General features: G+C 40.7%; 1 long non-coding RNA gene across 1 annotated transcript in view; it reads left to right on the plus strand.

Moving 5' to 3' along the window:
- Nucleotides 1-3,923: 3,923 nt before the first annotated feature.
- The window catches only part of LOC138164522 (uncharacterized), a 64,265-nt gene continuing 54,087 nt past the window's right edge, over nucleotides 3,924-14,101 (plus strand). The window contains exon 1 of the long non-coding RNA XR_011169100.1: nucleotides 3,924-4,152. This is a non-coding gene — a long non-coding RNA (uncharacterized lncRNA). The remainder of the gene's footprint in view (nucleotides 4,153-14,101) is intronic.

Genomic DNA, 14,101 nt, shown 5'->3' on the forward strand with positions numbered 1-14,101 from the left:
TCTGCTGCCACAGATACTGACCTAATAAGCACCCTACTGTAGATAACTTGATGTATGTTGCTACTGCTGTATTGTGGACATGGTAGAAGAAGCCCAGAACAGTGATGGGGAGGTGTTGCTTTGAGAAATGAGTGTCTCAAGGATGCACTATTTGCTTTTATTCATTACTTACTTTGCATCCCAATTCTTCCCTTTGTCATTTGATTTATTCTGGTTTGTTCTGGGAATAGTCAGTGGAACTGGGTGATGGATTAGGCAGCTAGGGGGTGCAGTGGGTAGAGCTCAGGATCTAAAGTCAGAAAGAACGGAGTTCAGAAAATTTAGCCTCAGACACTTACTAGCTGTGTGACCATGGGCAAGTTGCAGCCTGTTTCCTCATCTGTAATATGGGGATAACGAAAAAATCTACTTCCCAGAGTTGTTGTAAGAATAAAATTAGCTAATATTTGTAAAGTGCTTTGCAAATTTTGAAGTTCTATATATTTGCTAGATATTTTGATTAGTGGATTGGGAACATGGATCTGGGAGTCACCAAGAGAAAGAACCTTTGGGGAAGGTGGTACATTAGTTAAAATTTTTAAAATACTTGGTACTGCGTTTCTTCTAACCAGTGATTTTCATCACTATTAGATTGACTATAATTAGTAATAATAAATGTAGGCTTGTAGAAACTACAGGTGGCTAAAATACTTGTGGGTATATTAGCACTTTAAAATATATCTGCAAGGTTAGGTTAAGTGACTTTCTCTAGAACACACCAGAACACTACCCAAAGAGACTGTAGGGCATTAGCTTCAAAGGTCTTCAGGCAAGAAATCAGATTTATCTATAAAGATCTTGGTGCGGGTTTAGCTTAGAGACTGGGAAACAGATGAAGTGGTCTCTGGTAGGTCTTTCTAGGTTCTAGAAGTCTGTATTTTTTGGTCGTGATTGGGGCTGTAGAAGGATGGACTCCTACCTTGGATGTTTTAATGTTAAAGGTAGGAGAAGCAGACCATCGCAGTCTACCTCACTCCCTTTCCCAAATGGCTCTATATCCTCCCCAGGGGAAGAAAGTCTTTTCACAAATAAAGATAAAGCTTAACAGGCAAATACACTGGGGAAAGGTGCTACACTGTATGAATACACTATCTCCAAGCCACAGATGACCAATAACATATTGGTTCCTAACCATTTCTTTGCAGAAGGGAATTGGGGGAGACACTGGGAGGACACTGGGTGGCTGACAGCTGCTGGTGGGGAGGAGGTAGGGAAGGCCAGAAAGAGAAGGGTTGGATGGTGCCTAACAAAGTTTGCTTCTTTCTCAGTTTTGTTTCTGAGGTCCCTTCCACCCCTGGATCAGTGATGTGACTTAATGCTACTAGGAAATATTTCCTATAAGGACCAAAATTTCAGATTGTCTCAAAGGACCAAAGTGCCTCAATTGTTAAAGCACAGTTAAAAAAAAATCCATGCAGCAAAGAAAATAGAGATTATAGAATGGAATGTTTATTTCAAAGTAAAATCATATTATCTACTCGTAATTACTTGTATTTAAACTTCATTTGCACAGATAGAAGAAATTATAGTCAAATAAAACAAATATATTTTGAAAATATTTTGCATGAATTGACACAGTTGACTGGAAGCCATTTTCTCTGTCTGCATGGAGTTTGAGGAGAGGTGGGACTAGAGAAATGAACTCTAAGCAGAAGTGCATGGCTTCCTGTGCCCCATTCATGGGGAATCAAAGACAGGGAGCAGAACTCTTGAGTTGTGGGCCAGCCTCTAGAGCCCCAGGCTTCTTCTGAGCATCATGAGCTACCACCAACATGACATTTTCAGCATCATTGCAATATCACCAGAAACAACATCCCAGAGAGGAGTCCAGATAAATTAACTAGTGAGAGCAAGAAATTTTATAAAGAGTGGGAGTAATTTTTTTTTCCCCTATTAAAGTCGGGGGGAGGAGTCTAGACCCTTGATTTCTTCTTAGGAACTTGGGTATAACTTATTGTCTTTTGAGAGTTATATGAGATCATCAAGGAGTCAAGCAATTTGTCCGAGGCCACCCAGCTAGCATGTTTGGTGTTGTTCAGTCATGTCTGACTCTTTGTGACCCCATTTGGGGTTTTCTTGGCAAAGATATTGGAGTGGTTTGCCATTTCCTTTTCCCAGCTCATTTTACAGGTGAAGGAACTGAGGCAAACAAGGTTAAGTGACTTGTCACATAGTATGTATCTGAAGCCAGATTTGAATTCATAAAGATGAGTCTTCCTGACTCCACGTCTGGCATTCTATCCACTGTGTCAGCTAGCTGCTGTCTAGAAGGGTGGGTTGGTGTTCTATACAGTAGAGTCCTGACAGTGGTCCTTCCCGCCTTCTCCCCTTTTCTCCTCAAGGGAATCCGGTATATGAATATACCTTTCTAGGCATGCCTATGACAACTACTATATCTCAGAAGCACAATTTGAACCCAGATCTTCTTTGTTACAAGGTTGGTTCTTGATTCACTATTGTATCCTTCTTCTGAAATAGATATTATGGTGAGCTACAACTTAGGTGGTATCTAGCTAGGTAAGTTCAGTAAATAGAACAACATACCCAGATTCAGGAAGACCTGATTTCAAACTCAGACACTTACTACTTGGGCGACCCTGGGCAAGCCATATTACTTCGACTTGCCTTGGTTTCCTCATCTATAAAATGGAGATGAAAATAATACCTCCTTCACAGGGTTGTTGTGAGGATCAAATCAAATAACATGTGTAAAGTGCTTTGCAAACTTTAAAACCATATATAAATGCTAGCTATTCTTATCAGCCAGATGGTTAATGTTATCTGAGTTTGATGGTTTGGTTTTTTGATATTGTGTTGGCTTCTCACCTACTCCCAAGTCTATGTTTGAGGTGGGGGGAGGGAGGGTTTATCACCGGAAGGAGAGTAACCAGACAATAAACTGTTTTGGTCCCAGAAGCTCACAAAGATAGTACCTGAAAGCATAAGGGTGTTGCATCTGCATGAATGAGAAGAATATTCACACAGGTGAATATTCAGCAGAGTTCTAGAGCTGGAAAGGACCAGTTAGTTAAGTGACCTGCCCAAGTTATCCATTAAACACCAAAGGTAGGATCTGAACCCAGCTCCTCTGACTTCAGAGCCAGTATTCTCTATGGGTTCATGAAATAAAACATAAGTGATCCTTTGTTTCAGATCTTCAAAGACCTGAAAGGCTAATGTCAGCCCAGGAACAGCCAGCTCCCTCAGGCTGTTCGATCAAATTCCACTTTTGGGTTGGACAATTTAAAGAATCCTATTACCTACAATCTCAGAGGTGAGCTGCAGTTATTGCCTGGGTTGAGTGTATTTGTAAGAAAAAGCTCTTCAGTCTTTCAATTCAACTGAATTTAGCATATATTTATTGAGTGTTTATTCTACCTCCTGTTTTCCCAAAGCTTGTGGTTAAGCAGACACACACACACACACACACACACACACACACACACACACACCCTTAAGGGTAAAATACCTAAATACTGAAAGTTTGTTCTGAAATGCAATGACAACTCAGAAATGATTTTTTATTTGGAGGGAGAAAAACCTTCACAGAGCACATATTTATCTTGATCTGTGCTCACTACAGCTGCCTGGAATGCTTTCTCTGGCCAATTTGTAGTTGATCTTTATAAAACAGACCCCTCCCTCTTGATCTAATTTTTTTTCCCTGTACATTTGTTCTGCTTAAACCTTTCAGCACATTTGTTAACTTGAGTGACATTTCTTAAATCGCAATCCCATTAACTTGGAGCATCATCCAATCCAGGGGATGCTCATCGTTTATTTAATTGGGGATGGCTTGGTTCTCTCCCAGATGTTTCTTTTCAGCAGATACCATTGTGTTTTAAAACTTTGGATAATTATAGCCCTGTAAACGCACAGTACAAGATTTGTTGGCTCCATCTCTCTTCTTATGTAATAGCTTCATTGTCTACTAATCGCCCTATCCACAAAGGGAAGGGATCCATGTCAAGCAAGGATATTTATTCAAAGCCACTTCACTGAGCCTGTAAACAGTAGCTGAAGCAATCTACCAGTAGAACCAAACAGTGCTGGAGGATTTGGCCACCAAGACTGACCAGGACTGGCTCCTTAAACTAAGGAATGACTGCTGAGGTAAGAGGTTTCCTCCCCTGCTCCCTCTTTGCTCACCATCCCCCATTTGCTTGTAGCTGTCCTGATTCCTGCTGACTACAGGGAAACCTGAATAGGCTTGGTCATACCCATTTCATCATCCTTCATAAGTAAGAAGGAAGTGCTGGGCAGCAGAGAAACTACTAGCAGATGGCGATGAGTGTCTGCAAAGGAACCTTTATTAAGCACCAGAGAGTATGGTGCTAGCTGCTAGAGGAGACTCCAAGTTTTGATCAATCAATAAACATTTTAGTACGAACTGCTATGTGCCAGGCACTGTGCTAAGCATTGAGAATACAAAAAGAGGCAAAAAAAACCCAATAACAAACAAACAGTCCCTGCTTCAAGGAGCTTCCAGTATAATGAAGGAGACACATACCCACCCTCCATAATCAAGGTTGTGCTACACACTTCTCCATCATGGACTCAACTGATGAAAGGAAGGGAGAGGGAAGGGTATGCCAGTAACCCTAGGCTCTATCCTAGAAGTCTCCATATTGGGCCAGTTGTATCTTCTTGTCAGTTCTCTTCCATCATATCTTCAATATCTCTACTTTCACTGTCATCCTCAGGGTGATTACCCACATATTCCTGAAGGTGACTCTGGTTGCTGTCCTTTGCACCTGAAATGCACTTCTGCCACATGGAATTCTAAGCAACCTTCAAAGCAACCACCACCTCCTACCAAAACCCTTCCTTAGTCTCATCTGTTATTAATACTCTTCCTGCTCCCTTCATTTCCAAATTATTTTGTATCTTTTTAATTTATTTTGTTTGTAGAGGCAGTATAGTATTTCAGATAGAAAGCTGGTCACTGAGTCAAGAAAGTGCTTGGGTTCAAATCCTATTTCTGATACCTAAATGCAATTCACTGAACTTTTCAGTGCCCCCAGGCAACTCTCTATGGAGGTAATTTGTAGAATAGCTGTCAGTATAGGCAAAGGGAATTTCCTCAGTAGAAATTTCCTGCACATGTCCAGAGCAACAACAAAACTGTTGTATTTACTTACCTGTGAACACACTGCCTCCCCTGATAGAATGCAAGATTCTTGAGGGTAGAGATTGTCTCATTTTTTTTTTTGTCTCTGTGTCCCTAGCACCTGGTACAGAGTAGGTACTGATAAATTCTCATTGAATTGAATTGTATTAAATTGACTACAGTGGCGCTTGGAGAGGTGTAAACAGGAAGCTTTAAAAAAAATAGAATTGAGAAAGCACGAACAAGATGTCAATAAGGACAGAAAAAAACAATTTAATAAAGAAACCTCCTTAAACATTTGCTATTGGCTTGGGGTCAGAAAATAAAAGAACTATTTTAATGGAATTTCTATGTGTAAGATAGATATGCTTGGGAGAGGCTAGGTGGTGCAGTGAATAGAGCACTGGCCCTGGAGTCAGGAGGACCTGAGATCAAATCCGGCCTCAGACACTTAACACAAAAGTTAGCCATGTGACCTTGGGCAAGTCACTTAACCGGAATTGCCCTCCAAAAAGGAAAAAAAAAAGATAGATATACTCACATGGATTGTCTGAGTGTATGGACACAGTTCGTGAGGGGTATGGATAGATGTTGTAGTGAGACAGCCTACTGCTGTGGAAATAAGTGAGAGCCAAGGGCTGTGCTGCATCCTCAGCACCCTAGCTGCAGGGTCGAGGCAGGATGGCCAGCCCCCAGAATACCTCTGAGACTGGACATTCTTTTCTCCAATTTTTGAGAGAGGTCTCAGACTAAACTTATCCACAACATTTCAGATATCTGTCTACTCCAGAGGTATGAAGCTCAGAACAAAAGAGGCATTATCCCTGGTTGCTCTTAAACAGGATAGTGGCTTCTAAATTACAGGAACTCCTTCTCATTGAATGATATAACCAGAGACTATAACTGAACATAAATGGCAAGTAAACCCATTTATCCAAACAAAGAGTAAACAGAAATCAGAGAATTTATGTAAAATAGAATATATTAGAAAATTCATGAGAATGAATGAGTTCTTCAACTAGAAACAAGATGATATCTCATCTCAAACCAGGAAAGAGAGACTGACCTCATCCAAGGGGATTCCTCTCTGGATCACAAGTTCTGGGAGTCCAATATGCTAAAGTGCTGTCTTTCCCTACATGTCTGCAGCTCTGTGGAGATCTCAGAGTTTTTCTCTCAAAATTGTCTTTCCCTAAAGAGTCTCTGGAATCAATCTAGTAATTCTCTTATGCAGGTACACAGCATTAAGGTCTGCATTCTTGTCACCATTCAGGCATCACATCTCCTTCTACATGCAACACTCAGCACTGGGCTTTCTCTCCCATCCCACTTGGGTAAGAGCCCATGTACATGTGAATGAGGAGAAGGCCAGGAAACTTACCAAATCAGGGTTCAGGCACCACTGAAGAAGACCTTTCTATTTGGAACTAAGGAGTCCTGGAGTCCAGAGAGAAAGGACCTTGTATTTTCAAGATCAAAGGGAGCTAAGAGAAATAACTCTGCCCAGGATTGAGGATAGAATGCCCTATCGGGGGAACTAGGAAGCAGAACTAGTTCTGTCTGTTAAAAGCTTAATTACCGATTGGTTCACCTTATGCCAAAATAAAGGGAGGAATAAGACCAGATTTGTAATTAGCTACTTGCATGTGGTATGTTCCCTGAAATTCTCACCTACTGTGGTGAAGAAATTTTTGCTCTTGAGATAGCTGATTGGGTAGGTGTTTGCTATAAGTCTTCAGAGTAACCTGAGGTCCGTGAAGTGTGATGAACAAAACAAACATATGTATCATACTGATTGGCATTCAGATGTCAGTCAGGAGGCAAGAGAGATTAAGGAAGTAGTAGCTGCAAATTTCAGGGACTATGGGACTTGGATGATGTCTTTCTTGAATGCAAGTCAACATGGAGGGTTCCACTTCTGCTCTAGGGCTACATTTCAGGCAAAACATACGTGACCAGCAGATACAAGCCTGCCCTTTGGAGTCACTCAAATAGCTTACCCAGCTTTCCCCTTTTATGTCTTATTATGAATCCCTCCACATAAGGCTATATAGATCCCTATTGACCACCTTACAATACATTTGTCATTCTGGATCATTTCAGAAAAAGCAAAAAGATTACAATTGCAGTAATGTATCAATCACCTAGAGGCAACTAATGTTCAAGTCAGGAAGACCTGAGTTCAAATGCTGCTTCAGAAACTTACTAGCTGTGTGACTTTGGGCAAGTTGACAACTTCTCAGAGGCTCATTTTCTTCATTTGTGAAATGAGGATAATAGCACCTACCTTCCAGGGTTGTTGTGAAAAGAAAATCCACTAACACATGTAAAGTGCTTTGAAACTTTGAAATAAATAAATGCTAGCTATTCTCTATGTCATTCAAAGATCATTCTGTAATAAGCAGAACTATGTGATCCCTAAGATGGACAGGCAATCCTGACCTGACCCTTTTGCAATAGTACTGGATGAAAGAGGACCAAATTTAGTTGGTGGGAATCACCAAACCTATAGGGTGAGAGAGAGGGGGAAAGATGGTACCAAAGCTCATTGACCTCAGAATATTACTTTGGAAGTATCTCTTGAGTGGTGGCAGCAACTTACCTAAAAGATGAAAATAGCTCCATAATTTCCTTCCTTCCTTCCTTCCTTTCTCCTTTCTTCCTTTCTTCCATCCTTCCTTCCTCCTTTTTACCTTCCTCCTTCCTTCTTCCTTCCTTTTTTCTTTCTTCCTTTTTTCCTTTCTCTTTTCTTCCTTCTTTCTTTCCTTCTTCCTTCCTTCCTTTTTCTTTTTTTGTGGGAAGGAGAGGCAGGTTAGAAAGCAAGGTTAGAAGGGAGGAAGAGAGATATCTGTCTAAAGGATATGTGAAATATTGGGGGAAGGGACATAAACAGACAATTGGCTTTGAATATTATATTTCCCTGTATGGTCTATATGGCATCCATGCTGTATACAAAACATATGGCATTAAATGTTTCTGTTATTTGCATTATTCATTTTTTTTACTGCTTCTGCTCTAACATGCATAAGGCAAGAAAGGATGTAAAGAAAAAGCATCGCACCTTCCAATGATATGAAGGGAGAAAATCTCTCCCATTAGCTTCCATCGAAAACCAGGCAGCTCCCAACTGGAATGACTGCTTTTCATCTCAGGAATTGCCTTTAATGTAGTTGTTTTCAGTGATTTCACTTTACTCAGAGAAATGATTATGGCCCAGGATTGCAAGCTCTCTTTGACAAGCACAAACCCCTTCCCTGCAGGGGAACAGGCTCCTCCATGCACCATGCATTGTTTATCTAAAAACAGTGTTTTATTATTGTCGTTCAATTAGCCTAGACAGCAGACACAAATGAGTTTCAACAACAACATCCTTACACTGCCTATCACTTATAAAATGCCAAAGTCGGCACTAATAGTTTGCTAATAAAATAAAAATGCACACAGACTGCCCCATGATTACTCAAATAGTCAGCAAATTTCCTCTACTGTTGCTTTTCAAATCTCTTCTTAATCTAATTACTTAAAACATTTTTTATTGCAGTTCAAACACAATAACAAACAGTAGCCTTTTTAATCAAAAAACCTGTTCTGACTTTATGTATTTATGAGCAAACAACTAACATTCTATGGAAATAAACTTAGAAATAGGGCCTTTTCCCCTCATGCAAATTGACTCCCGATTTTCCCTAAGGTCAAACTTTATCCCATAGTGACTTTTTTTCCTTCGATAATTTTTCAAATTTTACAACTTCCATTTCACAGACACCCCCTAAAAATCCATTGTCAAATATCTCCAAAAGTGGTCTCTCCCTCTGTTACTATGACAGGGAAAAAAGAGCTATTATATTCAAAGGTTTCATCTGTTTTGCAAATCCATGCTTACCACCCCGAAGTTCCCATTTGAATTTTCTGTAACAGAAAAGATCTATGAATTGAGACAAAGTAATAAATAATGATAATGCATTTAGTACCTCTTTGTAATTTTTTTTCAGATTTGATTTAATTAATATGTATTTATTAAGCCCCTGCTACATGGCAGACACTGTGTTAGTCGCTGAGGGTATAAAACTGAAAAACTTGTAAATAATACTTACCTTCAAGAAGCTTACATTAAATTGACCAAAGAGAATGGTCATCTTTAAGGCTTAAAAATAACAAAAATAGAGGGCAGCTAGGTGTCACAATGAATAGAGCACTGGCCCTGGAGTCAGGAGGACCTGAGTTCAAATCCCACCTTAGACATGTAACACTAGCCATGTGACCTTGGGCAAGTCACTTAACCCCAATTTCTTTGCCTTCCCCCCTCCAAATATATATATATATATATATATATATTAAAAATAACAAAGATAACATGCTGTCCACAGCAATAAAATCTTAGACTGTAATTAGTAGACAGTATCTTTATTGTTGGTTAGTCATTTTTGAGTCACATCTGACTCTTCATGACCCCATTTGGCTTTTTCTTGTCAAAGATGCTAGAATGGTTGCCATTTACTTCTCCAACTCATTTTACAGATGAGGAAACTGAAGCAAACAGGGCTGGGTGCCTTGCCCAGAGTCACACAGCTAATAAGTGTTTGAGGCCAGATTTGAACTCAGGAAGATGCGTTTTCCGGATTCCAAGTCCATGCCACCTACCTGCCCTGACAGTGCCTCCTTAGAGAGTGTCTGAAACATCTATCTTATAGACAGAGAAAATGAAACCCAGAGAGATTTGTGTGCTCATCTGAGGACATACAGTGAGTTTGTGACAGTGCTAAAATTCAAACCCAGATCCTTCTTCATATCTGAGCCCACCCACCTTCGTTCAGTGTTTCTTCATGTCTGCGTTCTCAGAGATTAAGATAAGGGATTTCCTCTCACCTTTTTGTTTATGACAAGATCGTGGGCCTGAACATACAACAGTCTTTTTAATTGTAGCTATATCAATGGGACAATTCCCCTCTGTGGCAGTCCACACACATGTACCTTCAGGGCTGTAGACATTCCATCTCCTGAGTCTCAGTTAATGTTTGGTCTGGATATCTTCCAACTTGAAATTCAAAGAAAGTCTCAAAATCATGCCGCCCCCTACATTCTCTTGCCAAGTTCCCCCTGGTTTCAACTGTAGACTAAGAACCAACATTACCTCACCTCTCAAAATCCCATCTCTGGGCAGGATCTGTCTAGCCCCCTTGCTTTTTGTTCTCTTCCTGGCAAGGTTAAGGTGGGGGAGGTGGGTTATGAAGAGACATCGCTTTATGGAAAGAACCCCTCTTTTTCATAGGCAGAGGATTTACCTTGAGCCAGGTCTAGCAGGCCCACATCAACCAAATCCTCACACATTCCCCAAAAGAGATAGCAACGTAGGCTAGAAGAGACACTTTTGTTGTTGTTGGTGGTGGTGTTGTTCAGCCATTTAAGTTGTGTCTGACTCTTCCTGACCCATTTCTTAGCAAAGATACTGGAATGGTTTGTCTTTTCCTTCTCCAGTTCATTTTACAGATGAGGAAACTGAGGCAAACAGAGGTGAAGTGACTTGCCTAGGATCACACAGCTAGTAAGTGTCTGAGGCTAGATTTGAACTCAAGTCTTCCTGACACCAGGACAGGCACTCTAGCCACTGTCACCTACCTGCCCCTTAGCAGAGGCTCTAGACATCCTTAAATTCAAGGTGTGTGGGTTCTATTGTCTTGCTTAGTTTAACTGTCTGAATTTCCTTTCTCTTACCTACAAAAGAGAGGAAATATGTTATGGTAACAAGGATGCTTCTCTAAGAGTCAAAAAACCTGAATTTTAGTCCTTACTCTGGTACTATTTAATGTCATAACCTGAAAAGCTATAGAATCATTGGTTCATGAAATCATAGAACTGGAAGGGACCTCAGTGCTCATCGAATCCAACACCTTTACTTTGCCTAGGTGTAAAAATTGCTAATCATACTATGTACCACTATTTTCCAGACTAAAAAGAAGTGGCATTTTCTCTGTCTCTCACTGTCTCTGTCCTTCTGCCTCTGTCTCTGTGCCCCTGCATCTGTCTGTCCCTCTATCTGTCTGTCTCTGTTCTGTCTGTCTCTGTCCCTCTGTCTGTCTCTCTGTTTTGTCCGTTTCTCCATGTCTCTGTGTATCTGTCTTTCTCTCTGTCTGTCTCTCCCTCTTTGTATCTGTCTCTATGTCTCAGTCTCTGTCCCTCTATGTCTCAATCTCTGTCCCTCTCTGTCTCTGTCCCTCTGTCTGTCTGTCTCTCTGTTTCTGTCTCTCTGTCTCTGTCTCTCTCTGTTTCTCTCTGTCTCTGTCTCTCTCTCTGTCTCTCTCTATCTGTCTGTCTCTCTCTCTCTTTCTGTCTCTCTCTCTTTCTCTCTTCCTCGCCTTCTCTCCCTCTAACATGACCCCCAAAAGTTCACCTTCCTTTTTGGTTTGAATTCATTGTTCGACTAGTGATAACTCTCATGCCAACAAATAGCCTCTCTCTGCTTCTGTTTAATTTTAAAGAGACACTAACAATCCCTCCCCTTTTTAACTTAGAGTGTGATTCATGAAATCACATATGGGCATTATTTTGAAAAGTCTGATATGTCATACAAATATGCTGAATCTCTCTCAGTCTGTTTCCTTAGTTCAAGTGCTACCTTCTAAAGTAAACTTCTGATCCCTCCAGCTACTACTGCTTCCCTCTCCCAACAAATTAATGTGTGTATATTTTGTATATGCACATGAAAGGCAGTATGGCATAGCGGATAAAGACCTGACCTCAGTGCTGGGGAGGCTCAGGTTCAAATCTTGCCTCTGATGTATACTGATTGTATGACCCTGGATAAGTCCCTTAACTCAGTACTCTAAGAAACTCCCTAAACCTGTAAGTTAAGGAGGAGATATAACTCCCTATACCAATGAAATCATAGGTTCAGTCCCCATTCTATGTTCTATCTATACTTATTTATGTACATGTTATTTCCTTTTATAAATTTTAAATTCCTTAAGGTCAGAATATGTTTCATTTTTGTCTTTGTATCTCCATCATGTAGCTCAATGTGTAGCATGCAGTAGGTGCATAAAAATGCTTGTTGATTGATCTATAAAATGTAAGCTAGCTTTAAACTTCTCTAAGACTTTGGGGACATTCAGTGTAAATGTCATTTATTAAAGGGTATGAAGATTGCAGAGATAAGGTGTGGAAAGCTGGTCATAGTCATTAAAATCAGATTATCTGTGGGGACTTAAGTATCATTTTATCAAATAGTACACTACATAAGTGTTCATTTTATATATACATGTTAAGAACCAGTATACACACATGCATACATATGCATGTGTATGTGTGTATATGTGTATAGATAATATATGTTATAAATACACACATACACATACACACATTTAAGTCACCTGCTTTTCTCGGTTATTTTAGCCTGCCAACCCTCAAGTTCATCTTAGCTGGTCAGTCTCTCTTCCTTTTCCTTGCATCTGACCCTAGATTAAGATATTACACAAAGCCTGAAAGCCAATAGCAGACATCTGGCTGAATGCAGCATTCCTGGTTTCCATTGGCTAACCTTTCAACATATCCGATGTTGAGGCTTCTAAAACCTTGTCTCAGGAAGCAAATGGGGTCTCAACCCACAAGGAGCCTCTGCCCTTCTGGGGTCGCTTCCTCCAACTCCTCTCTAGTAACCTCAGAAGACCCTGACCAACTTTGACTTGAGAAATCTCACAGCAGTTAAAGATCCTAATCTCACTGCACACAAGACGTCTGAGGCTTCAACTCAAGAATGTGTGGTGGAAAGTTCCTAAGACAAGCAACAGGCTTTTTTTTTTCTTCTGAACCACCAGTTGAAACCAAACAGGAAGGTGAACTTTTTTGTGGCATATAAAAAAAAAAAGATAATGGCATTTATTTTTAGTCTGAAGAGGAGGGGGTCTAGAGAGCAGGGGCATATGTTATAATTAGCAGTTTTCGCCCCTAGGCAAAATGAGCAACATGGGCTTATGGACTCCTTGGCAAAGGCTATTGATTTCACTTATTCTTTCATATTTAAGGTTTTGGGTTTTTTTTTTTTGGAGGCAAGGCAATTGGGGTTAAGTGACTTGCCCAAGGTAACACAGCTAGTAAGGGTCAAGTATCTCAGGCTGCATTTGAATCTGACTCTAGGGCCGGTGCTCTATTCACTGCTCCACCTAGCTGTGCCAATGTTACTCATTCTTTCAATTGAGTCCTTGGAGTAGGTAAACTGGTTCTGGATCTCAATTTCCTGCAACATAGAGTTAGCTTTCTTCTGGTCCTTCTGGGCTATGCTCCCGGGCATTAGGGGTGTATGGGGTGTTCAAGAAGGACTAGCCCCTCTGGTATGAAGGCTTCCTGAACCCTTTTCAGAGCTGTTCATCCACTTTTGGCATCTACCTGGCACTCAACTCTCACCTGTGGCTCCAAGAATCTGCAGCATGAGCAGCGGCCACATCCCAGTAAACCATCTGGGCAGATGGGCTCAACTAGACTGAGGGGAACCAATGGGCTTCAGACCTGTAGGTGAGTTAGGGGGGTACCTATCTCAAACATGTTAAGACTTCCTCCAATTTGCTCCAATGGCCATGAAGGTGACTGACGCAGGTGCCGTAGAGCACTTAGAACTTGGTCAGGCAGTTTTTACAGATCCTATACTTGATTATAAGATGCCATGGGGGGGGGGAAGGAGGGGGACAAAATGTGAAATTCAAGGAATTGTGGAATTGAATCCTGTAAACTAAAAGGAAACAAATTAATAAATTAAAAATTGAATTAAAAAAAAAGAACTTGGTCAGGCATCAAAGATGCAATGTCATGCTGCATCCCAGGCCCTCACCAGTCATCCTGACTCTTGTCCTGACACTGGACATCAATGACTCTGGAAGAAAGAGTGAAGCTGACAACTTTGTGCAACTCTGCCTCACTTAAATGAACTTCACAGATGAGTCCAGATAACACCCTGTGATGTCA

This window comes from Petaurus breviceps, unplaced genomic scaffold (assembly GCF_028583685.1).
Source record: "Petaurus breviceps papuanus isolate PSGF00001 unplaced genomic scaffold, PetGlider_PUasm1.0 190, whole genome shotgun sequence".
NCBI classification, from domain to species: domain Eukaryota; kingdom Metazoa; phylum Chordata; class Mammalia; order Diprotodontia; family Petauridae; genus Petaurus; species Petaurus breviceps.